Below are 25571 nucleotides of genomic sequence, written 5' to 3'. Positions count from 1 at the left end.
AGCTGCATCATTAAATGGAAATGGTACATCCAAGACTGAGCCTGAACAGGGCCCCAGGGAATCAGCTGACTCCATGAACAAGTGGTTGCTTTTCTGGAGGGGGCTAAATGGCCTGTGCTCTCACCCCTCCCTTTGCCAAGTGGGTCCAGGGTTTGAAGACACTCCAGATGATTATATGGCTTCGTTCATGGATGGATCCATGAATCCCAAAGATGATGGAGCCCACTGGGCTGCTACAGATATCTATCCAGGATTGGCCACATTTTGTGTTCGAAGAGACAAGGATGACCTATCCAATGGACCTAACTCCATGTGGTAGTGACAGCTGTGAAAAACACTCACCAGCACCTCTCTGCTACACATCTAGAGCTGTAGCTATTGAAAACAGGCTAGCCATATTTAGTGACCAGAAGATCAGTGATTGGACCATTAACGGTCCCCTCCATTGGTATGAAGTCCCTGGCAGCAATTTGTGAATGGGAAGGAAACCACTCCAAAGAGAATATGAATGGAACTCAGGAGCTGATCAAGCCTATGCTGCACAAACCACCATGCTTGCCCATTGGGTCTACCACCCATGGGGCATGATGACCACCTCAGATGCAAGAATGGGCCAAATCATGAGGACTCACCCTAGAAGAAATGGAAACCAAGGATGCTGCACAGTTTGGGGACTCATGCCAGGATCCCACACCATACAACATGGCAGATTAAGCCACATACCCTGAGACATAGGCCCCATGTGGGTGTGTGAAATGGACCCATTCGGACAGCTAGTCTCTAGTCATGGATTACAATAGTGCCTCACCACTGTGGACAATATGTCAGATATGGGACTGCCGTTCCAGTGTGCCATGTAGATACAGGAACCACTACTGGGGCTTTAGGAAAACTCCTTTGCTGTGTGTTTGACATTCAGCCAGATTCCAGTCAATCAAGGCGCTGCATTCACTCACAAGCTACACAGCTAAGGGCACACTCCCATGGCATAATTTGAATGATTCTTGCTCCCTAGACCCTCTAAGCAAATGGGATGGTAGACTGAGGAGCACTTCAGACCCATCCGATGGTTCCACAGAGGAGAGCCTTGATAAGCAATTCCATGCAAGAGGTCAACGTCATTCCCTTCAATTCTGGGAACATGTGTGGACCCCAAGATCAGTGGCAACTTCCTTAGTAGTAATGCCTGAGTTTAGACATTAGCTTCAGAAAATCTCAGTGATAGAGTGAGAAAGGATAATAGTATAAAGTATCTGGGAAGCACATGACCGTGTCCCCTCTGGATTTCTGGGTTCCTGGAAGAAAATATCCATGTGCTCATGGATCTATGTAAAGAGATATGGAGTTCAGATGGGAGGAGGTCTAGACAAAGCGAGAGAACATCTAAGCCAGCTCAGCCTTGGGAATAATGGAGTATAAGAAATGAAATAAGACTCTCCTTGCTCTGGAGGCATCCTCCTATTGAAGGAATCTGAATAGGGGGTGAACTGTGTTCCAAGCAAACTAACCATGGAATTGTCTTCAAGGAATTGGAGATCAAACCAGTGCTAGATGGCCTTCTTTTCTGTGAGGACTGTTGCTGGTGGACCTTTCCCACTGCTGTGGGAGGGGAGCTCTCTTCTCTGAATCTGATCTACCTTGTTAGAGACAGTAGGTAAAAGTTCCTAATTAGAGATATGCTAATCCAATTTTGATGTGGACCCTGGAGATGAAGTCTTTCCATTTTCAATCCTCAGAACTTTATTGCTTTTATGTTATGTCAGGAAGTTGTGTTTTTTTTTTTTTAATTTTTTATCAGGGTATCACTGAACAGTAATTCCAATCATGTATAAGAAAACCACATAAACCCAGACAACAATGCCAGACAATAACATTTCCCAAAACAGACATGTTGATTTGAAGCCCCCTTTACAAGTTCTATGTATGAAAAGAGGAAGGGGAGAAATGGGGAAATAACGTCGTTTTCTATTACAATTTATATTTACGTGAGACAAAGAGACAAATTATAAGCCGAGGCTTCTGTGGTCACATTCATTTCCCCATGAGAAAAAAAAATAATTTCCCATGTGCTGGAGTTGATATTAACATGTTGAATCATCTCAGTAAAAATGGGCTTTGTCACAATGGCTGTCACAGGAAATAAAACGGATACAATGTGGTACCCAATAGTCAGCCATTGAGTGACACAATTCCTGAAATGAATTATTATAAAAGAGGACTAAAACCTCTTACAAGAGTACAAATAAAAATGGGAGCAGTGAAAATTAAAATAGAAATTTATTCCTCCACTTCTTTTCCAAATGACTTCATTTTTATGTAAATATCCATATCCCTCTTCTTCTGGAGTACTTAAATGTGTACCTCTTGAAAGATAGCAGAGGAGGGACGGCCTCGGAATAAAGATGTGATAACCGTTCTTTCCACTGCGCCTGTTATCACTGGCAAAATTACATTTATCTTTCGGTTCAGGAAGCCAGGGATAAAATTCAATGAACTCCTAATGTGTTTGTATTTCAGGAACGCGTTTTACCTTATGGTGTGCGCATACTTTCTAAAGTAAGACAAGTTAATTACACAGACGAGCTCCAGAACCTTCGTGTTCTGCTATCATCATCACTAATTTGCTTTAAAGGAGTTTGCAAAACGTGTTTCCAGCGTGTAGCTCCAAGCTTTACTGCGCCGCAGTCCGTAAGCTTTCTAATTTGGGACACGAACCCTGCTTTATAGTTGTCTTTTTCTTGGGCACGTGTCCTCATGCTCACTACGTTTTTAGGAAGGAAATGATAAGTTTTGTGGAGTTAGACCCATCTACGGAGTAAAAACGGTGGTCCATTTGAAGACCCTTTATAGGTTATTGTTTCCTCAATTTATAGACGGATGCTTATAATAATGAAACGATTGTCATACTGATGTTAAATGATTAGTGTGGTGTGGGTGGCTGATTTTGTAGTTCCATGATCTCCTGACTGCTGGGAATGAATTTGCTCCTCCGATGCCTGTGTCCCCGGGGCAATTCGGTAGCTGCTGGAACTTCCCCACTAATCCAGAACACTCCGTATAGTCAGGCTGTGCTTTTCCGAAGCATGAGCCTCAGAGAAAGGGATGAGCACTTCTTCCAGAATTCAGCTCGTCACTGGTGAAGCATTCTTCCATGGCACCACCAGTGGCGGCCTCCCTGCCGGGCTCTGGTGGGCAGAGGGAGTGGGGTGGGGGTGCAGGGTAAGGGAGGCATGCAGGGAGGGGGGAGGTGGAAGGGTTTGGGTGATGGGACTCCACAACTTGCCTCTCGAGCATGGCCCCTATTGCTATTTCCATTTGCAAGCCTAAACGATACAGAACATGTAGTAACGCATCTTCAGCAGTTTCAATAAGTTCATGGTCTGAAGTTTGAAGTTAGAAACACTTGAGGGAAATCGACATTTTGCACCAGGGGAAACAAGGTACCAGAGTGCTTTTGTGGACCTCATCCTATCTTCTACCCAGTTATTTCATAGGATGCGTCTTACCCCACTCCCACTTCACGATATAGGCAAAGACCACAACTGGGGGCACACGTAGAAAACACACCTTCAGTAAAAAGGAACAGTGATTTTCTTTCTATTTTAGTAGCTGTCTTGCTATGCTCTGAACGTAAACTTAACAAAAACTTGTTTCTATTAAAACTTCCCAAAGATAATCCTGAATGAAAAGAAGAGTACATTCCTCGCAGCATCTGATTGAACTCCAGGTGATGGATGTTAGGGCCGGAGAAGGAAGAGGGGAAAAGAAAGAAAAACACTTCTAATTATTTTGCAGTTTGCTTTAATTTAAATCAGAGTCTAATTTGTTGTCACAACAGATTAAGAGAGCCTGCACAAACAAATGTAATGAGTTCAGTGTGTTTCAAAGCCAAGGGCTAAAACCTGGATTTACTGCGGCATGCAGTGTTCAACTCCATACTTTCAGAAAAAGAAATGCTTTGAAGGGAATAAACGAGTAGGGAAGTGACCCGTGAAGCGAATCTCACCTGAAACTGGTTGCACAGGTATTCAAGTCAATGCCACAAACAGCACTATCCCTATATCGCTTTTTTTAAGCAAAAATTAAAACTGTTTTATAGTACAGCATTGATTTGTGCTTAATCTGGAATAGGCCTTTTTATTAATATCGTACTAAACCCCAGGAAACGATGCCATAGGCCACAGATTAGTGCCAAACTACATATGAAGCTAGTTGATTCTGTTTATTAAGACCATAGAAGGTCCCTGACCCCGTGGCGACGAACAAACCCGAGGCCAGCTGGCTCGGGCATTATTTGCCACAAACCTGTTTGCTCCTATCTGTTCGCCACTTTCCCTTTCGTCGGGGTCACAGCAATTCAAACCTGTGTAGGGGCGCGGCGGTGGGAGGCAGGATTGTGTTAGCAGAGGGGTGTGGGGACCGGCGTGCCAATTACCTGCGGCTACAATTGGGTGCTAACCAAAACCGGCTTTCTGCAAGTGTGCAGGAAACAGTGCCTGGGGGCTGTCACACAAGGTGAGGTGCCCTCTGATGATTTCCTTCTCCCTACCCCAAATATTCGGTTGGCCATTGGACGGGAAGCCTTCACTTTGAAAAGAAAAGACATGCGGGGCAAGAAAAAAAAAAAAAGACGACTTGTAATTCAAAATGGCCATCATGTTCCATCCAAGCGACACGCTGGTGACACAGGACTAGTGGGCAAACACACACGGACACAACCACCACTGTAAGCAACAGCCACTTTACAGGTATTTTTTTTTTTAAAACAACTGAACGTAGCATTTCTTTCCTCTTGTGTGGTTTGTTTTGTTTCCTTTTCTCGCCTCCAAAGAAGTCTGCAACCTGATGTTAAGTATCTTGGAAGGTTTCCCACTGTCTTCCTGACTTCTCGTTTCCGAAACGAAATGCTTGTATCACGTGGGACTGGGGTCCGCACGGGGTTTCCAACCAGGTCAGTGGAACAATTGCTAAAAATGTCACAGAAGTTGTAATTAAAAAAAAAAAAAAAAGCTCTTCAGAAAAATTTCTCTGCGTGTGTGTTGGGGGTGGGGGGCAGGTGGTAGTCAGAGAGAGGACAGCCAGGGCTTGTCACGGCTTGTCTGTGACAAACTCACTTCAACTTAGTAGAGGAAGGATAGTTTCATTTTAGAGATAAACGCGTATGCTTTTCCCTTGTTCATAGCACTGCAGGACTGGACGGTTCTGCTTGCTTGGCTTTGTCCAACCTGGTGTTTTACAAAGAACCCGGAGATATCCTGGCCGCCATGATGGAAGTGAGTAGGAGAGAGGCTCTTCCTCTCCTTTGGTGGCAGCTGTGGGGTAAGCTGCTCCTTGTGTGAGGAATGCATTTTCCTGACAGGTTCCAGATGCCGCACATTAGGGACCCACTGAGGTTTCCATGCTGAAGCCAGCCCTGGCCCAGACATCTCCCAGCCGCTACTGAGCATCGAGGTGTCCTACAGTCAGGCCCTTCCTGTCCCCCCTCAGACGGGCCAAGGCTGTCTCAGAGCTGCACTGGGGGTGGAGGCTCGTCCCCCCAATCCATTTCCCCCTCCTCCCTGTGCAGGTGTCCAGACCACAGTGCAGTCTCCCCACTGACTCTCCCCCCACCTCCGCCTTTCCCCTCTCCCAGCGGTGGGTGGTAGTGCTGTGTTAGCAGAAGGGTGTGCACCTGTCTTCACAGAGAGCCCCCCTCTCCCCCCCTCCCCCCTTCAAAAGAAGCGGCTTGAAAATTTTATTCCATGACGCCATCTGCTTTTTTTGGAGGGCTCCGACACGTAGTCAAGATCTTCCCTCTGCGTTGTCTATTTTCAGATTCGAAATACAGTAAAACCTTGGTCTGCGAGCGTAATGCATTCCAGAGACAAGTTTATAATCCAAAGCACTCCAAATCTCAAGCACCATTGGCTCCGGTGGTGATCATGTGACGTTCAGAACCACCTTCTACTCGTATTGCAAGACATCGCTCGTGGGTCCAGTTAAAATTTATTAGAAATGGTTTCTGGCTCGCGGTCCGTGAGTTCGAGCCCCGCGTCGGGCTCTGGGCTGATGGCTCAGAGCCTGGAGCCTGCTTCCGATTCTGTGTCTCCCTCTCTCTCTGCCCCTCCCCCGTTCATGCTCTGTCTCTCTCTGTCTCAAAAATAAATAAACATTAAATTAAAAAAAATTAAAAAAAAAAAAAGAAATGGTTTCTGGTCTTGCAAAACACTTGAAGAACAAGTTACTCGCCATCCCGGGTTTTGCTGTAGATGCATCTTTCCAACCGTAAGCTACCCAGTGTGAGAAGCCGAGCTTAAGACGCATCTCATTAAAATATAGTCTGGATATGTCCCGAGAAAGCATTATTTTACAGTGTGTGACAAGTGACTTCGATGTTATAAATTGCGGTCCCAGAGTGGTCGTCCATTTCAAACATGTGAGGCCGTGCGTCGCAGCTCAGCAAAGCGGTGAGCGCCACAGCATCTTTCCTGCCCTGCGGCCAGGTTGCTCTGCTGGGCTTTCGCGCACATTTAATTCAAATAAGAATTTAGAAAGTAATCCCATCGACCCCACTTAAATTGACAATGCATCTCCTTTCCAGTCACAGCCAAAGAGAACTCTTTTTTTTTTTTTTTAATTGACTCAATTTATTTGCCACCTGTTTCCTGTAACAATCCCGTGTAATGTGACTTTTAATTTGGGGTGACTAAAAACCCTTTCTCAGAGAGCCTTCTAACCTTCTAATTTTTTGACTCCTTGACTGGATTCTTCTTCTTCTTCTTCTTCTTCTTCTTCTTCTTCTTCTTCTTCTTTTTTTTTTCTGCAAATAATACCCAGTATTTCAAATCACTACTTGTCACTTTCTAAAAAAAAAAAAACAAAAAACAAAAAACAAACTAGGGGTGCCTGGGTGGCTCAGTTAATTAAGCATCCAACTCTTGATTTCAGTTCAGATCATGGTCTCATGGTTTGTGACATCAAGCCCTGCGACAGGCTCTGTCCTGACAGCATGGAGCCTGCTTGCGATTTTCACTCTCTCCCTCTCTCTCTGCCCCTCCCCTACTCATGTTGTCTCTGTCATTCTCAAAATACATAAATAAACTTAAAAAATAACCAAAAAAAAAAAAAACACCAACACACTCGGGAACGCACACACACACACACACACACACACACACACACACCCCAGGAGCCCACGTAATGCATCTGTATCCTTGATCTGCTCCCTTCCATATTCTCCACTGGTAACACAGATTCCAACCTCACCACCAAATGAAGGCCTCGCCCATGGTTCTGTCTGTTCCACCTTCTCTCTTCCTTGCTCTTAATCATTTCACCCACTGCCAAGAACTGACTTAGTTCTCTGCTTTCCACCACTTTTTTAAGTTTCAGCGGCCTGATCACAAGCTCTGCCTGCCCATTACAGTGAGAAAACCTGCCAGTAAGTCCAATTCAAAGCTTTTGAAACAGATATGTTCATGGGGCACCTGGGTGGCTCAGTCGGTTGAGCTTCTGACTTTGGCTCAGGTCACGATCTCACAGCCTGTGAGTTCGAGCCCCGCGTTGGGCTCTGTGCTGACAGCTCAGAGCCTGGAGGCTGCTTCGAATTCTGTGTCTCCCTCTCTCTCTGCCCCTCCTCTGCTCATGCTGTGTGTGTCTCTCTCTCTGTGTCAAAAATAAATAAACGTTCAAAAAATCTATTAAAAAATAAAAAATAAAAATAAAGAAAAAGATATGTTCACATTAATGTTGGGAGAGCCTACATTCCACATTCTCTGGCTGTATCCGAGATCTGACAATGGCAAACAGGTTCTTGAAATTTTTAAGAGTGGAATGAATGCAAATTTGATTTTTGTCATCTTTTCTTTGGTCCAACCCCCATATCCTAATTAGCTACGTACAAGAATTCAGTCTAAATTTCCCCTTCAGGGATAGCCTCTCCCCTATTTCATTGTTATAACCCGTATTTCAAATTTTATTAGAATTCTACTTCTCCTGACGCTCCGTTAATTTCACACTAGATATTCATCCACTTAACTAATATTTGATCGTGTTCATTTACTCAGCCCATGTTAATTGAGTCTCTACTACCTGCTTTGAGCTGATCACAGATCATATTCTCCGACTTCATGGAGCTTATAGTCTAATGGAGACAGACTAGCACTAAATAAGCATGTAATACTGATTCTGGTGACTTTTTGAAGAAAGAGGACAGAAATTAAATGTAAGGAGCCATGATTAGAAGAAATATCCCCCAAATTTCTCTCTTAGGAAACATTTGAGACCCAAAGACTAAGACTGTATACAATGTACACGACCCCGAGATCTATAAATATGCATGCTTTCCTAATTATATATAGCTCCTTTTGCTTCAGAAGCCGGGCTTCCATTGGTCATTATCAACGAGCAAATATAAAACGTGACTGTAGATTAGAATATAGATACAAACAACGCACTAGCTTCTCCATCTGCTTGCACATGCCTCCCTCCAAGGTGACAGAAGGAGGGATTTTGGTAATTAATTGGAAAGCAAGAGACAGAAAGGCAGGAGGGTGTTGTTTGGCACCCCTTTCCCCTCTGAGGTCCTGTCACCTGACGCCTGTGACCTCACCCGGGCGTCAGCGGGAGCGGGAATTCTTCCAACAGCTCGCAAGAGGTTCCTTTCCACCTGCTGGTCCTCCAGAAGACCCCTCCCACTCAGCCTTGGCCTCAGCCACATTCCCTTTCTCTTGATTCCAACATCTCCCTTGTCTGGTATTTGTGTTTTTAGAATTGGGACGGATGTGCCTTTCATACGGTTCTATTGTGAGCACTTCTGGCTTGTAAGTTGTCTTCAGGGAGGAGGCACACACACCTTTCTATCGCAGAAGGAGAGCCGGGAAGGTTCTGATGGATTGCTGACTCAGTCTTCCATCCGTCCATTGATGAGGCAGGAGGCTAGAAATTTGTCACGCCTTAAAATCAAGTGACACTTCTAGGCCATGCAAACCTGGCCCCAAACCCAGGTCTCCTTCCTTTGTATGTAAGAGAACCTTGCACTCTGGTTGTCTGGGAGAGTCCTGGCCTATCAATAATCCCAATAGGAACAGATTTATGCCTATTGTCTCCGTGAAATCATTACTCAAAACACTGTCACCTCCATGAATCCCAGTGTGGAACATACATGATAGGCTCCCTCTACATGGAATCCGTTGATCTTTCCATTGTAGTACCCATACGTTTTCGTGATTCTCAGTGAAGTTTGTGTTTATGTGCCAGTTATGTTTCCAAATGTAGCATATTGTTACCTAAAAGAAATGGTGTGATTTTTTTAACGTTCCCAAATGTGTGATATTTTTTATGTGGGGAAGAAACTTTCAGAATGGACCCATTCAGAAATCTAAGCTACCCACCTAGGAACATTGTTTCTATGTCTGTTATTTCGTTAAGAGGGCTGCTGTATAGCAGGTTGAGGATGTGATAAGAAGGGCAGAGAATTTGCTGACACTCTTGTCTAAGAGGGAAACTGAAGTTGGCATCCAAGTGGACCGCTACTTAGAATCTTGGATGGTGAACAAGGTATATGACTTTAAAAAACTATATGTGTGTGTGTGTGTGTGTGTGTGTATATATATATATATATATGTGTGTGTGTGTGTGTGTGTGTGTATAATAACTGTAATATATAGTATATAATTATATATATGTAATAACTATAATATATATTATATGTACAAGAACTGTAATATATATAATATATGCAATATATAACATATAATATATATGTAATAACTGTAATATATATAGTATATGTGATATATAATATATAACACATATGTAATGACCATAATATATAATATATATAATATGTACTTACTCTGTGGCAGCCACTGTGCCAAGCCTTTTACTGGTATTACCTCAATTGTCACGATATCCTTATAAATCATATACTTTTACTTTTCCCATTTGAAAGATGGGGAAAGTGAGGCCTAAGAGAGGTGTGTAACTGGCCAAAATGCTCGGAGCCATCGTCCAGACCAAATATGCTTGACTTAACAGCTTGTATTCTCGTCATCAAGCATGCTGACTCCATTTGTAGTTAGAAAGTTTACAACTTCCTCCGATCTTTGCATTTATTATGCCCTTCTTCCCCCCATGGAAGTCCAAAAGATTGCTTGAGTGAAACCAAAATCCATCACAGGGAACAGACAGTGAGAGATGAATGCGGGTAATTTAACTTTGTGTTTCACTTCCCAGCTACTCTGGGATGAACCTGCCTCGTGGACAAGAGTGATTTTTAATAGCTCCTAATGTGACGATGGGCAAGCAGGCCGAGCAGTTCTGTGTCATTCAGAGGAATAAACAAAGGTGCTAAATGCCCATGTGAGCCTCAGTGGGGGCTGAATTGCAGATGAGCAACAGAAAGGCCAAAATTCTCCTTCTGGTACTGACGCTATTATTTATTATACCACAAACAACAAAATAATAATTTAAGGACATTTACTGAGCTCTACGGGGTATAAGGACTCAGTCATCTAACGTGGCTAGACAATGGAATCTCCTCTACTTCATCATTGTAGGATTTACCATACTTTTTACTAGGGTTCGTAACCCCATGAAGACAATGTCTCTATAAAAGTACACTGGCAAAAGTTACTTGTTCTGGGCACCTGGGTGCCTCCGTAGATTGAGTATCCAACCCTTGATTTCGGATCAAGTCATGATCTCATGGTTCTCGAGTTCAGGCCTGGCGTAGGGCTCTGCACTGATGGTGTGGAGCCTGCTTGGAAATCTCTCTCTCTCCTTCTCTCTCTGCCCCTCTTGCATTCTCTCTCTCTCTCTCTCTCTCTCTCTCAAAATAAGTAAACTTAAAAGAAATAAAAATAAAGTAAAAAATTAATTGTCCTATGATTATTTGAAAGGAGAGCATTTTTATTGGCTAAGAGTAATTGTGGGCATCACTGATGTACCCGATGATAAAAATTTCCGGGTGATCAAATACTAAATATATTTATTTTCATTTGATCTTTTTTTGAAGTAGGCTCCAACCCTAGCACAGAGTCTGATGCAGGGCCTGAACTCAAGACCTGAGCTGAGACCAAGAATTTGACACTCAACTGACTGAGCCACCCAGGCACCCCTTATTTGATTTTTAAAGAACTCCACTAGAAATAATAACTTTTTATTTGTCAGTTGTGTCATCGTATATTTATTAAACAAATAGTGTGATGTTGAAAGTACGCGGAAATATCAAGGGTGAGTCATGACCTCTGACCTAAGGTCTTACGATCACTAAAGAATAAGAAACACAGTATTGATAACATTTCATTCTTCCTACCTTCCCTCCTTTGTTCTTTCCACCTATGTATATATTTTTCTGAGACTGGATAATAGATTCAGGGCATAGAAAGATTTCCAAGTCTTTGGGTTATGAAACAACCTGATTTGAGGAGTCTTCAAATTAAGGAAACTGTACGTAGCAACATTCTTGTCATATTTTATTATAATACACTCAGGCTTTTATATAGAAATGGACAAGGTAGGAACGAATATCAATTGAACACCTACTCTGTCCAGGCACTATGAATGACACTCCATAGATATCTCATGGATTCTTCACAAAAACTGAAATTTTGTTGTTCATTTTCTGAAACTGAAGCTCAAGGAATTTAAATAACTGTTCTATGTGTGTAAAGTTAGTAATTGTCAGATAAACCACAATCATATTTGCATTCTCCCGCATGTATTTTTTTAAGCACAAAAAGAAATGAGAAAAATAAAAAAGAAACGCTACAAAAACCGACTACAGACAAACGAAGGCATTAATGGAGGAAACGAAAAACAAAGCACCTTGAAAGCTGTCACATGAGACCAAAAAAAGAAAAAAAAAAAGCTATTCTATATCGATAAAAGGGTCGATTTCTTTAGCCTGTAATTTCAGCTCTCATGTCTTTGGGTTCCGTTACCAGGAGGTCATTATAACCTTTGGTGGGTCCATATCCCCTTACATTTTCAGGTTCTCTGAAGCCTTGCAATTAACAGGTGCCTCTGTAGTCTTTGCTAGTTGACCGGGAAAGCATACCTTTCACCAGCCCTGCTAAGGATTCCGAGACTTTCTTGGGCCTTCCGTGGGTATGTCACCTCCATGTTTCATGCTCCCTCTGGGACCCAGTTCTTATGCTAGTATGCCTTCTTTCCATCCCGCAAGGCACTCCTTTTGCATTCATGTGCAGGACTAAGACTAAGACGGGAGCTTGTGGTCTCTCCCTGGCTTCCAGAAGGAGTTGGCTTTCTGGGGGTGATTACTAGCCACCTATGAAAGTTTGCTGTCGCCACCATCAGGAACTGGAACAGACAGCTGGTGCCCAGGTGTGTGCAGCGTGCGGTGTGTGGGTCAGGCACACAGGGCTGGGGTGCGGGGTGGGGGTGTCCACAGGCAAGGTGTCCCCAGGAGCTCGGGGGAAGGAAACTTCTTGGAGCACCGGGCAGGATCCATCACCCTAGCACCCAGTAGAGCCTGTCCGCGGTTCTCCCAGCCTCTTCCTGCCCCTGTGTTGTGCAGCTTGCGTCTCAGGACCGAGGATGGGGTGAGAGGGAGGTGTCCCCCTTTGGCAGTGACCCTGCAGCTGGGGAAGCCCCACGCTCACCCACACACTCAGCTTCCACCACCCAAGAGAAGTCCCCAGGGAGAAGGTCTCACTGGACACTAAATTTCTCCAGGGCTTGGTGACTAGAGTAAAGTCAAAGTGGTCCTTTTACCCCTCCTGTGCATCCAAACTTGAATTTGCATTGCTCCAATCCAGCACTGGGACTTCTCTGTTGGAAATCTGGGCTGGTCGTTGTGTGACAGTCTGAGTCAGTGTCTTCCAGGCTCCCAGACCGTCTCCATGAGGGGCTGGAGACGGTGCTGGGACCAGGGCAGCGACCACAGCAAGGACCCGGGTTCAGTGCCTATCACCACCCCCACACGGTGGACAGACTCCTCCCAGGGCCCTTGGAGTTTGATGCTCCATCCCAAAGGTCCAACAAAGGCGATTTTTCCATGGATGAATGTCAAATTGTTGTTGCTGCAGGTGTGTGTTGGGAGGGATGTCTTATCCAGCCACCTTGGCGGTGTCCCTCTGCCCCAGAAAATGATCCCGACACACGAAATTCATCAGCAGCAAACCCTCAGTCTGAGTAGACTTGGGCTAAGGCTGTATCCTCCTTATGGCCCAGCAGCATCATTTTCAGGTCAGAAGACCCCCAAAAACTTTAAATTGCATGTCCTAAGGTTAAGAAAAAATACCCAAAGTTTGGAAATAACTCAACAGGATAACCCGTCATTTCAGTGTGGCACTGGACCATCACCTGATGGACGCACACTGGGTTTATTTCATTCCCTTGGGGAAGGAACTTCTGTTTGCTTTTGTATGTGTCGGGGATGCGTGCCAAGACCGTGGAACACACTGCATGTTGACTTGTAGATATCTTTCTTGTATTTCTGCCTGGAAAGATGGACAATCTCAAAGGGTGTGGCTTCATAGTGGTGCGGTAACAAGTTTTTGTATCTATCTTGGTAATCCTATTCCAGCCTTCTTTCTTTCGATGGCAATATTTATTCAATCCCTCAAATTTACCATCCTGCTGATGCCTTCATTAAGAAGCTTAAATACATCTTTGACAAAGGCTCCCTGTTTGTATGTGTCATTTTAACTTTGGTAAATCGTACTTAGAAATTATCACATATTCTGTATTCTGTCTCCATGGATAACTCTCTAGGGTGAAAGAGAAATTTATTGGTTAAAAAGACAAACATGAGAAAGATCCTCTGAAATGTATCATATAAAAGAGCATCTAAATTGGCTTTATCCTTGCATTTTTATTTTATTATTCATCTTTCCATACGCCTTGTGTTTTGTTGGACTTTTTTGTTAGCCCTTCATTCAATGTTGGTCACCCTACAAATGAATCCACTTATTCAAACCCTTCAGTGCTAGAGAAACTCATCCTTTTTTTGTCACCTTTGTCTAATTTGGAGCAGAAATCTGAGTATAAAGGAAATGTTGCCTTTGTAAATTAATTTCTTTATACTGTATAGCTAACCTCTGATCTACATTAGAGGTAGCAAATTGGAAGTGATGATCGCTTTCTATTCTTCAATTAAGTTCTAAACTCCCAAACTGCAATTTCATTTTCCTTCCATGGTTATGAAAATACCTTGCAAAACAGAGTAAATACCACCAAGGAAATAGAAACCGGCCACCATATTACTTTATACCTTGATGGTGCATCAAAATGATGTCGATAGAGTATTTGATTTGAAGGCATCACCTTTATTAGCAATGGGCAGACAAAACAAAGTTTAAAAGGTGTTCGTGCTATAATTGCATTTACAAAGTAATAGCAATATAAAAACATGATTCAACGATCGTAAATGGTTTTGTCAAAAATTTACCATGTGTTTTCTGATCTATAAGATAAGACAGATACCAATTAGAGTTTTCTTAGGTACTTAGAAACAGCATAGACACAAAATGAATTTAAGTTTCAAGAACAATAAGGAATGACTTAGATATCAGAGCAGCAAAATTAAAATTTTGTTTTAATTTTTTTTGAAATGTTTATTTATCTTTGAGAGAGAGAGACAGACAGAGAGTGAGCAAGGGAGGGGCAGAGAGAGAGGGAGACACAGAATCCGAAGCAGGTTCCAGGCTCTGAGCTGTCTGCACAAAGCCCAATGAAGGGCTCCTACCCATGAACCGTGAGATCATGACCTGAGCCGAAGTCGGGTGCTCAACCGACTGAGCCACCCAGGCACCCCAGTACAGTTTTGTTTGAAAACGTTCTCTGTCCTGTAATAATTCATGATGGCAATGTCAACACTGAGATATTTCGCTCAAGCTAGCGATTTAGGGAGTGATGAATCAAGGACCCGAGAGAAAGGATTTGAAACTAATTCTAATGACACCAGTGGCTTCCCACCCTGTCCTGGGAAGTTGCTAGGAATCCGAGGCTATTAATGAATTGTTAAACAAAGACACGTGTCAAGTGTTCTGTTGCCCATTCATGCCTCTGGAACCTGTCATTGTTGTGTGAATGCTTTTGTGTGATCCAATGACTGGGGCCATGGACCATATGTGTCAACCCTGCACATAAGCATCTAACATCCTGCTTCTGTTTGTTGTAGATAAACAACAACACCCGTCTACTTCCTCATGGTTCTGTGGGTCAGAAGTCTAAGCACAGTGGCTTGTGGTTCACAAGGTCAAATCAAAGTGTCTTCAGGGCTGTGTTCCTTTCTGGAGCAGTCACAGGAGGATCCACCTCCAAGCTTACTCAGGTTGTTTGCAGAATTTAGTTCCATGGGTTGGTAGAATTGAGGTTGCTGGCTATTGGACATGGATGGTTCTCAGTTCTGGAGAATGACCACTTTCCTTGGCCAATGGCCTGCTTCCTCAGTCTTCAAGCCAACAATGGGAGGCTGAGTTTGTCTTACACTCCAGATCTTTCTGAGCGCCCTCTCTCTGCCTACCTGTTCAGCCACACATCTCTGATTCCAACTGGAGAAATGCTTTTGCTTTTAAAGGGCTCAAGTGATTCAACCGGGGTCCTTATGCATAATCCAGGATAATCACCTTATTTTCAGGTCATTATATAGTAACTTTAATTACATCTGAACAGACCCTTCACAGTAGTGTCTAGATTAGTGTTTGATTAAATAACCAGGTGATGAGATTGCAGAACACATCATTAGAATTCTGCCTATGGAGAGATGCCTGGGTGGCCCAGTTGGTCGAGCGTCTGACTTGGGCTCAAGTCATGTTATCACGGTTCATGAGTTCGAGCCCCAGTTCTGCCTCTCTGCTTTCAGTGCACAGTCTGCTTCAGATCCTCTGTCTCCCTCTCTTTCTCTGACCCTCCCTTGTTCTCTCCCTCTCTCTCTCAAAAATAAACATTAAAAAAAAAAAAGAATTCTGGGGCAACTGGGTGGCTCATTCGGTTAAGCGTCCGACTTTGGCTTAGGTCATGATCTCATGGTTCCTGTGTTCAAGCCCCGCGTTGGGCTCTGTGCTGACAGCTTGGAGCCTGGAGCCTGCTTCGGATTCTGCGTCTCCTTCTCTCTCTGGCCCTCCCCCACTCACACTCTGTGTGTGTGTGTGCGTGTGTGTGTGTGTGTGTGTGTTTGTGTGTGTATGTGTGTGTCTCTCTCTCTCAAAAATAAACATTAAAAAATTACAAAAAAAAAAGAATTCAGCCTACTGAATACTTTTTTTTTTATTTTAACGTTTATTTATTTTTGAGACAGGGAGAGACAGAGCATGAACGGGGGAGGGTCAGAGAGAGGGAGACACAGAATCCGAAACAGGCTCCAGGCTCTGAGCTGTCAGCACAGAGCCCGACGCGGGGCTCGAACTCACGGACTGAGAGATCATGACCTGAGCCAAAGTCGGCTGCTTAACCGACTGAGCCACCCACGTGCCCTGATCCTACTGAATACTTTAAGCAGCATGTTCCACAAAATGTCACCTGACCAGTAAGCTAACATTTCTCCAAGGTTGATAATATGAATGTTGGAATAATCAGCTAGACCATATTAATCTCAGCCAGGTTGCCCTTTGACTGAATTAGATACTATGTTCCAAAGCTCTTCTGGACTTTTTCTCTGAGCCTCTGTTCCTCTGTCTCATATATCTTTCATGCCAAATAGAATTGTCTTCTTTCTTATGTCACCTTACTATAGGCGTAATTCAAAGGGACCATTTCCCTTCTATTTTCTCAAAATCCCTCTTCCTTTAGGGGTACCATTAACTCCAAGTTTATTATCTTCCTGTATATCGAAAGTCTCAGAATCTATTTATGTCTTACCCTTTTCCTAAACTTCAGTTAAGTCTTGGTACTAACTTCTTTAATTAAAAAAAATTTTTTTGAGACCCACATAAGGTCCCTGTATGGAAATCTGGTGAGATGGGAAAAATTGGCATCTTTATTTACATTAGCCTCTAGTGAAGTTGGTCGCTTTTTAAAATCGTCAGTGTGTTTCATAAGCCATTGTAATATTAGCAGTCCCCCTAAGTCTGACACCATATAGCACAGATGTTTCCCTATAAAAGATGATTGCAGGGGAGCCTGGGTGGCTCAGTCGGTGGGGTGTCCGACTTCAGCTCAGGTCATGATCTCACAGTCCGTGGGTTCGAGCCCCGCGTTGGGCTCTGTGCTGATGGCTCGGAGCCTTGGGCTCTGTGCTGATGGCTCGGAGCCCGGAGCCTGCTTCGGATTCTGTGTCTCCCTCTCTCTCCGCCCCTCACTGCTCGGACTTTCTATCTTTCTCTTGAAGATAAATAAATGTTTAAAAAAAATTTAAAAAAAGATGATTGCAGCAAAAGGATTAAAATATCTTTTAAAATAGTTACTACATTGTTATTACTTTAGTAAATAACCCATCACTATATTCTGGAGTGTAGAGTAGGTACCATATTCCTGCACTTGACCGTGGCAGTCATGCCCCCAACCCATCATGGGACCCAGTTAGCCCACCATTAGTGTGTTCTGAATTTGAAAGCCCTGCCCTGTATGGTGTAGAGGCCAGTCCTTGTTATGCTGCTATGTGTTATTCCCTCTCTACCATTATCTCCTGAACAACATACGGAAGGAGGTGGGGCAAAGCACCGACACTTTAATATTCACATTCAGGCTGATGAATATCAGCATTCGCACAGAGATCTCATTTAAAAATAAAATATAACTTTAACCTCCTATACTTTAAATGTCAAATCACTTAATGCCTTATAAAAGTGTGCACATTACTGGATTTATGTTTAATGTTTTGACAACTGCATTTCAATACAATTGGCTTTCTTCGTAGTCCTAGATATTTATACGCGTTATGCCAATTAATCAGAGCTTGCCCAGACCGCCCAACGGTTCCATGGAATAGCAACAACCACCGCAACAAAACTGACCAAGAATCCTTGCACTACTGGGGCTCCTGGGTGGCTCAGTCAGTTAAGTCTCCAACTGGTGATTTTACTCAGGTCAAGGTCTCACGTCTGGCTCTGCCCGGAGGGTGAGGAGCCTGCTGGGGACTCTCTCTCTCCCTCTCCCTCCCCCCTCCCCACTGTGTTCTCTCTCTCTTTCTCTGACAACAAATAGACTTTTATAAAAGGAATCCTGGCAATGCCAAAGTGTAACATACGTCTAAACACAAACTCCACGATTTTCTACTGAATTCCACCTTTTCGGTGAACTCCTCAATCATATTGTGTGCATCACCACATGCTTGCCTCCTAATCTGTAGCTCCCACTTAACCCGATCTCAGCCCTCACCCCCACACTCCCAACTAATTTTGTTTTTTTGTTTTTGTTTTTGTTTTTTTTTTTTTAATTTTTTTTTTCAACGTTTATTTATTTTTGGGACAGAGAGAGACAGAGCATGAACGGGGGAGGGGCAGAGAGAGAGGGAGACACAGAATTGGAAGCAGGCTCCAGGCTCTGAGCCATCAGCCCAGAGCCTGACGCGGGGCTGGAACTCACGGACCGCGAGACCGTGACCTGGCTGAAGTCGGACGCTTAACCGACTGCGCCACCCAGGCGCCCCCCAACTAATTTTGAAGCAAATACTAGATATCATTTGCCAGTTAATTTTTTTAGAATGTATCTCTAAATGACAGAAAATCTCAAAGAAACAGAAACAATATAATTACCACACCTACAAACATGAAAAACTATGTTTCTTCGTCAGATATTAAATTAGTATTGTCATGTTTTTTAGTTAAATACTTTATTTTGAGATAATTATGGATTCACATGCAGTTTTTTTTTATATTTTCTTTTAATGTTTGTTTATTTTTGAGAGAGAGAGAGAGCACAAACAGGGGAGGCGCAGAGAGAGAAGGAGACACAGAATCTGAAGCAGGCTCCAGGCTCCAAGCCGTCGGCACAGAGCCCGACGCGGGGCTCAAACTCACGGACTGGGAGATCATGACCTGAGCTGAAGTCGGAAACTTAACCAACTGAGCCACCCAGGCGCCCCAGATTCACACATAGTTTTAAGAATTAATATGGAGGGGCGCCTGGGTGGCGCAGTCGGTTAAGCGTCCAACTTCAGCCAGGTCACGATCTCTTGGTCTGTGAGTTCGAGCCCCGCGTCAGGCTCTGGGCTGATGGCTCAGAGCCTGGAGCCTGTTTCCGATTCTGTGTCTCCCTCTCTCTCTGCCCCTCCCCCGTTCATGCTCTCTCTCTGTCCCAAAAATAAATAAACGTTGAAAAAAAAAAAGAATTAATATGGATATCCAATTTACCCTTTACCCAGCTACCACCAATGGGCACGTCTTATCGGACTATATACGTATCACATCAGGATATTAACCTTGACTGAATCGATAGACAAATATGCACATCACCATAAGTCTCCCTTATACTTTCTTCTGTAGCCTTATCACACTGCCCCTATCCTTGTCTCCAATCCCTGGAAATCGATCGCCTGCATACCACTCCTATAATATTGTCATTTCAAGAATGTTACGTACACGTGTATACAGTCATACCCCTTTGCAATTGCTTTTTTTCCGCTCAGCATAATCTTCTGTGAATTCATTCAGGTTTGTACATCCATCAATAGGCTGTTTCTACTCAATTCTATTCAATCATATGGCTGCACGAGTTTTTGTTTATTTGTTTTCTTGTTTTTTTTTTTTTTTTTTTTTTTTAGCTTTCATTCATTCAAGGTATGAGGTGTTTCTAGTTTTAGGCTATAATGAATCAAGCTGCTAGAAACATGTCTGCACAGGTTTTTGGGTGAACAAAAGTCTGCGCTTCTCTAGGGAAAATGCCCAGGAGTACAATTTCTAGGTTGTATGATATTTGCATTTTTTTTTTTTTTAACCGTGAAGCTGTTGTCTAGAGTTGCTGTCCTCTTTTACATACCCACAAGCCATGGGACGGTGAGTTATATAGTTTCCTACCTTCCTCACCAGCATTTGGTGTTTTCATTAATTTTTATGTTAGCCATTCTGATGGCTGTGTGATGGCATTTCATTGTGGTTTTAATTTGCATTTGCTGAACGGCTAATCGAGGTGATCATCACCTCACGTGCTCTTTTCCTATCCCTGTGCCTTTTTCGGGGAAGCGTATGGTCACATCTTTTTTCCCTGTAGCTTTTTATTCTGTTAAAGGAGTCTTTCTCAGAGCAAACTATTTTTTAATCAAGTTCAATTTAATAATGTCTGCTCGTATGGGTTGTGTTTCTGCTGTTAGGTCTCCACTTTTCGCCTTGCCCTAAATCTCAAATAATTTATTCTGTATTTTTTGTTAGAAGTTCTACATTTGGGGGCACCTGGGTGTCTCAGTGGGTTATTCATCCGACTCTTGATTTCAGCTCAGGTCATGATCTCGCGGTCTGTGAGTTCGAGCCCCGCATTGGGCTCTGTGCTGATGGTGCGGAGCCTGCTTGGGATTCTCCCTCTCTCCCTCTCTCTCTCTGCCCTTGAGCACTTTCTTTCTCACTCAAAATAAATCAATAAATCAAAAAAAAAAGTTCTACACTTTTACAATCTGGGTTTTAGTCCATGATTCATTTTGAGTTACTTTTTGTTTAAGATGTGAGGGTTTGGTTGAAGCTGTGTGTGTGTGTGTGTGTGTGTGTGTGTGTGTGTGTGTTCACGTGTATGCCTACAGATGTTCTACTGTTCTAACACCATTTGTAAAAAAGGCCATCTTTGGGGCACCTGGGTGGCTCAGTCGGTTAAGCGTCCAAATTTGGCTCAGGTCATGATCTTGCAGTTCGTGGGTTCCAGCCCCGCGTCAGGCTCTGTGCTGACAGCTCAGAGCCTGGCACCTGCTTTAGATTCTGTGTCTCTCTCTCTCTGTGCTCCTCCCCTTTTCATGCTGTCTCTCTCTGTTTTCCAAACATGAATGAAAGTTTAAAAAATATTTTAAAATGGCTGTCTTTTCTCCATTGATCTGTTTTCATGCCTTTGTCAAAAATTCCTTGGTAAATTTCTGTGTGCCTGTTTCTGGGCTTTGTATTCTGTTCTGTTGATCCATATCCCGCTGTCAATACCACAGCATTGATTACTATATCTATGCAATAAGTCTTGAAATTGAGTAGACTGTCTCTACGCACTTTATTCTTTCTTTTCAAAGTGGTATCACTCTAGTTCATAAGAATGTCTTTCCAGACGAGTTTTATACGATCATGACTATGTCTGTGAAAAATATTGCTAGGGATTTTGACAGAAATTGCATTAAAATTGCATATAAATTTTGGGAGCATCGACATCATTATTATGCTGAATCTTCCAATCTACAAGCATGGTGTACTTCTCCATTTATTTCAATCTCCTAAATTTCTTTTACCTGTGAATGCCGGTTAGACTTGCATTGAAGTATTCACTGTTTTAGAGTGATTGCAAATGGTACTGTGGTTGTAATTTTAGTGTAATGCTGTTCATTGCTGGTATACCTATAAGAGATTTTTTATGTCTACCTCTTGTTTTTAATTGAAGAATCGTTGACCCAATGTTACGTTAGCTGCAGGTGTACAACATAGTGATTCTGTATGTGATGCTGCGCTCACCACAAGTATTTCTACCACCTGTCACCATACAGCATTGTGCAACACCATTGACTCCATTCCCTATGCTGTGCCTTTCACCCCTGTGACTTGTTCATTCCATCACTGAGGGCCTGCATCCCCTTCATTCATCTAGTCCCTCTTACCCCCCAATCCCCCCTCTGACAACCACCAGTTTGTTCTACGTATTTATGAGTCTATAACTTTGATGAATTCACTTCTTAGCTTTAAAAGTTTATTGTAGGGACGCCTGGGTGGCTCAGTCAGTTGAGTGTCCGGTTTCGGCTCAGGTCGTGATCTCACGGTTTGTGGGTTCGAGCCCCGCATTGGCCTCTGTGCTGACAGCTCGTAGCCTGAAGCCTGCTTCCGATTCTGTGTCTCCCTCTCTCTCTGCCCCTCCCCTGCTCATGCTTTGTCTCTTTCTGTCTCTCAAAAATAAATAAATGTAAAAAAAATAAATAAATAAAATGTTTATTGTAGACTCCGTAGAATTTTCTACCAAGGCAATTATGTCATTCCTAAATAGGGACAATTGTGTTTTTTTGCTTTCTAATCCCAATGCCTTTTATTTCCTTTCTTATCTTACTGCCTGCACTATTTAGAACTTCCAGCACTGTATTGAATAAATATGATGAGTGGAATCCTTGACTTCTTCATTTTTTTGGGGGGGAGGGAGACAAATATTTCATTATTTCATCATTAAGTATAATGTTAGCTGTAAGTTTTTTGTAGAGTCTCTTTATCAAGTTAAATAAGTTGCCTTCTATTGTTATTTTTGTGACAGTTTTTATCATGAATGGGACTGAACTTGTCAACTTCTTCTGCACCAACTGACATGATGAAATGATTTTTCTCTTCTACATTGTATTGATTAATTCTCAAATATTGAACCAACCTTGCTCGTCAACAATATACATTTGTGTGTGATAATGATGATGATGGGGTGGGATTTTTCCCCTTCTATAAAGAGCACACATTGTAAAAGCTTAGAATCACAAGACTCCAGAAAATATAGGCTTCGACCAGTCCAACCTCATAATATTTTGGGTACTCCTTTTAATAAATTAACAAGAAGGAACACTTAAAACCCCCGTATGAAGATTCAGGTACAGCATGCACACTGCTCGTTGACTTAGTTAAGGCAGCCATGCATCCAAATATTGATTTAGCCCTTACACACCAAAGTGAGGACAGAATGCATTATTCTTCCACCATTGTCAGAACTATAAAAGACAGAGAAGGTACTTCTATTCGCACTCTGCTCATAAGAACCTCATAATTTTGTTACATCGTATTTCTACCTGGCTGAGGAATGGCAAGCAGAAATAAAAGGATAGGGAACGAAGTAGGGATGATGCAGAAGATAGTATAATAATAAAGACATAGAAATATTTCGGTAAGAAATATGACTCAACTACTGATGTGAAAACGTCACTATGTTGAAAGAGTTTGAGCAGGGGTCATGTGATCACACTGGGATTCTGGTAGATAGTCGAGCAAAACAGTTTATAATGGATCAGATAATGAGGAGAATGATCAAAGGGAAAGCTACTGATATATAAACAGCACGATGATCGAGAGGATGTAGCAGGTATCAAAGTGTTAACTTCAAGGCTTCCAAGGAAAGGGATCAGTAATTAACAATTTCCCAGGTCTCCGCTCCTTAAGTGGGTGGTCGACATCAGCCAGATTCTTGGGCTGACTATGAACCGTGAGAGACATTTTTCAGCTGGAAAATTCTGCTCCTAACACCAGAGTGCATCAATTATAATAAAAACTTTTCCAGAAGCCTTTCCTTAGAGGAATCTGGTTTGGAAGTTATATTGCTACTATTGATTCTGTTATGCAGCATTTTCCCTTGACAAACATAATACTCTTTGAAATACACATCCTTATTACAATGACAGAGTGTCAGAAAATCTCCTGCGTTTCTATATAAATCAAAGGAATTTAAAAGATAGAAAATATCAATATGTCAACCAAAGTTTTCGGTGTGATATCACATTGACAATTACAAGTTCATTGGAAATTATTTTTGTTGTTGTTATAAAAGAACCTCTTGTATTGGGTTCAGTATTTTTCGCAGTCGATAAAAACATTTACTTTTTAAACAGTTTACTCCATGTTATGCTAAATATGTTATCGTATCTGTTTTCGTATGTTTATGTTTCGTTGAATATGGTTGTGGTTTTTGTTTTTAACAATGTCAATTTTGATGATCCTGCCAAATTGGTTGAAATTTGGAAAATGGCCTTACTTTTAAGTACTTATGCTTTACAGCTACATCATATTAGGGAGCTGATTGTATAAATGCCTTTATTAAATTGACTATTGTTGGACCCGGATCCAGAATGACATTTGATCGTACACATTTTTCATGCATCATTGGGTATTAAGGCAAATCAATAGGTGCACCATTAGTATTAAATAAAAAGAAACTGTGATGTGATTAATTGTCAAGTGATCAAACTTGGAAGTGTTGCCTAGAGCAATATCATTATCTTGAGAGGATTCTGCACTCAAAGAAAAGAATAATGTCATTATGATGTATTATGGTGAGAGAGATGAGAATATTTCTAACGAGGTTGGATGCAGTATTTGAGGATTAATTTTGGTTTTAGTTGGTTTTTGTTCATTTTCATGTAAAATTCCTTTTGGAAAGACGGGACTCAAGGCTAGTGCCAATGAATATTCCAACTGTTGCATGCATGCATCTAAACACACTTGAATTATCCCGATGTCGTCATACGAGATTTCAAATGGAAATATAATTATCTCAGAAATTTATCAAGGTTTTCTGTTTTTATTCACATTAAATTCTTAAATATGCTTAACATAAAATGCTTAAATTCACATTATGAAAAGAGCTTATCCCTATTCGGCATTTTAAAAATTAAATAAATTCATAGGTAATATAAGATGGTTTCTCTAAAATTTGGAAAGAAGCACTGAAATTAAAATATAGAAGGGATAAATTGCCTCAGAGCAAGTGAAATAACCACATTAATCACAAAAGATAGTTTTTTTCCCCAAATATATCTATTCCAAATGTTCTTTTCTGATCATAAAATAATTATATTAGCATCAAGCCTTCCTTATGAAAACATCCGAAAATGATTTTACTCTATGGGAAATTTATCCTCATTGTTAAATCAAGTTACCGCATACATACTGAATTCTTTGTATTTCCAACATGTAATTTTTCACCTCTTTTGAATGATCTAAGAGGCCTATTTAAAATTTCTAAATCTGTAGTGCGTTTTAAAAGAACGAATATTTCGGCCTGAGACCTTTGGCAATTGCAATGTAATACATCTGCAAACAGAATGGATTCTGTTCTACTCTTAACTCCAAAAATGTGACTTCAAAAGTTTCCTGGAAGATGTATTGCATTCTAGACTACGTATCTGTCATGCATACGAACTAGTTAACTAATTTGCTTGCTTTGGGGTCCTTTTTTTTTCTTAGAAACTATATATAATTCTTTGAGTTCAAACTCATAAAATCTGTTGATGAGATTCAGCTTCAGAGGAATATTTCCTGACTCATAATATTTCAAAAAACACATTTCTGGAAACTTCACTATATTAAATCTTATTAATACAGAGGTCTGGAGCAATCAGTATTGAGTTGTCATCAGAGTCTACAGAATATAAATCTAAACAAATGTGTCCAGTATAAAAAGAATTCTTTATTAAAACCACCTTTCTTTAAGGTTCTATTACCTCAATATGTGACTTTGGTGTGTTTAAACAGGGCTTTCCCACATGTCACTGTAACTGGCCACGGTTTGCTTGTTTTCCATCAAAACTGACACCATCAAGAATTGCAGAGGGCTGCTTGGGGAACTTCCTGTTCCCTTAGAAAGCAAACTCGGTCAGACAGATCAACTTGGGTGCCGTTTTATCATAAAGGACGGGCCCCAATTATTCCTAGGGTTCAGGCCATGAAGGTTCTTCCAAATATCTGTGATGGTTTTCCATTTATATGGCTCTCCGTTTTTCTTTTTCCTTTGCATCCTTCTCTTTTCTCTGTTATCACATTCCATCTAAGGGATGA

This window comes from Lynx rufus, unplaced genomic scaffold (assembly GCF_022079265.1).
Source record: "Lynx rufus isolate CCGP_SWC_20201006 ecotype Redwood Valley unplaced genomic scaffold, mLynRuf1.p SCAF_1, whole genome shotgun sequence".
In the NCBI taxonomy this organism is placed as follows: domain Eukaryota; kingdom Metazoa; phylum Chordata; class Mammalia; order Carnivora; family Felidae; genus Lynx; species Lynx rufus.
Note: the sequence above shows the minus strand (reverse complement) of the source record.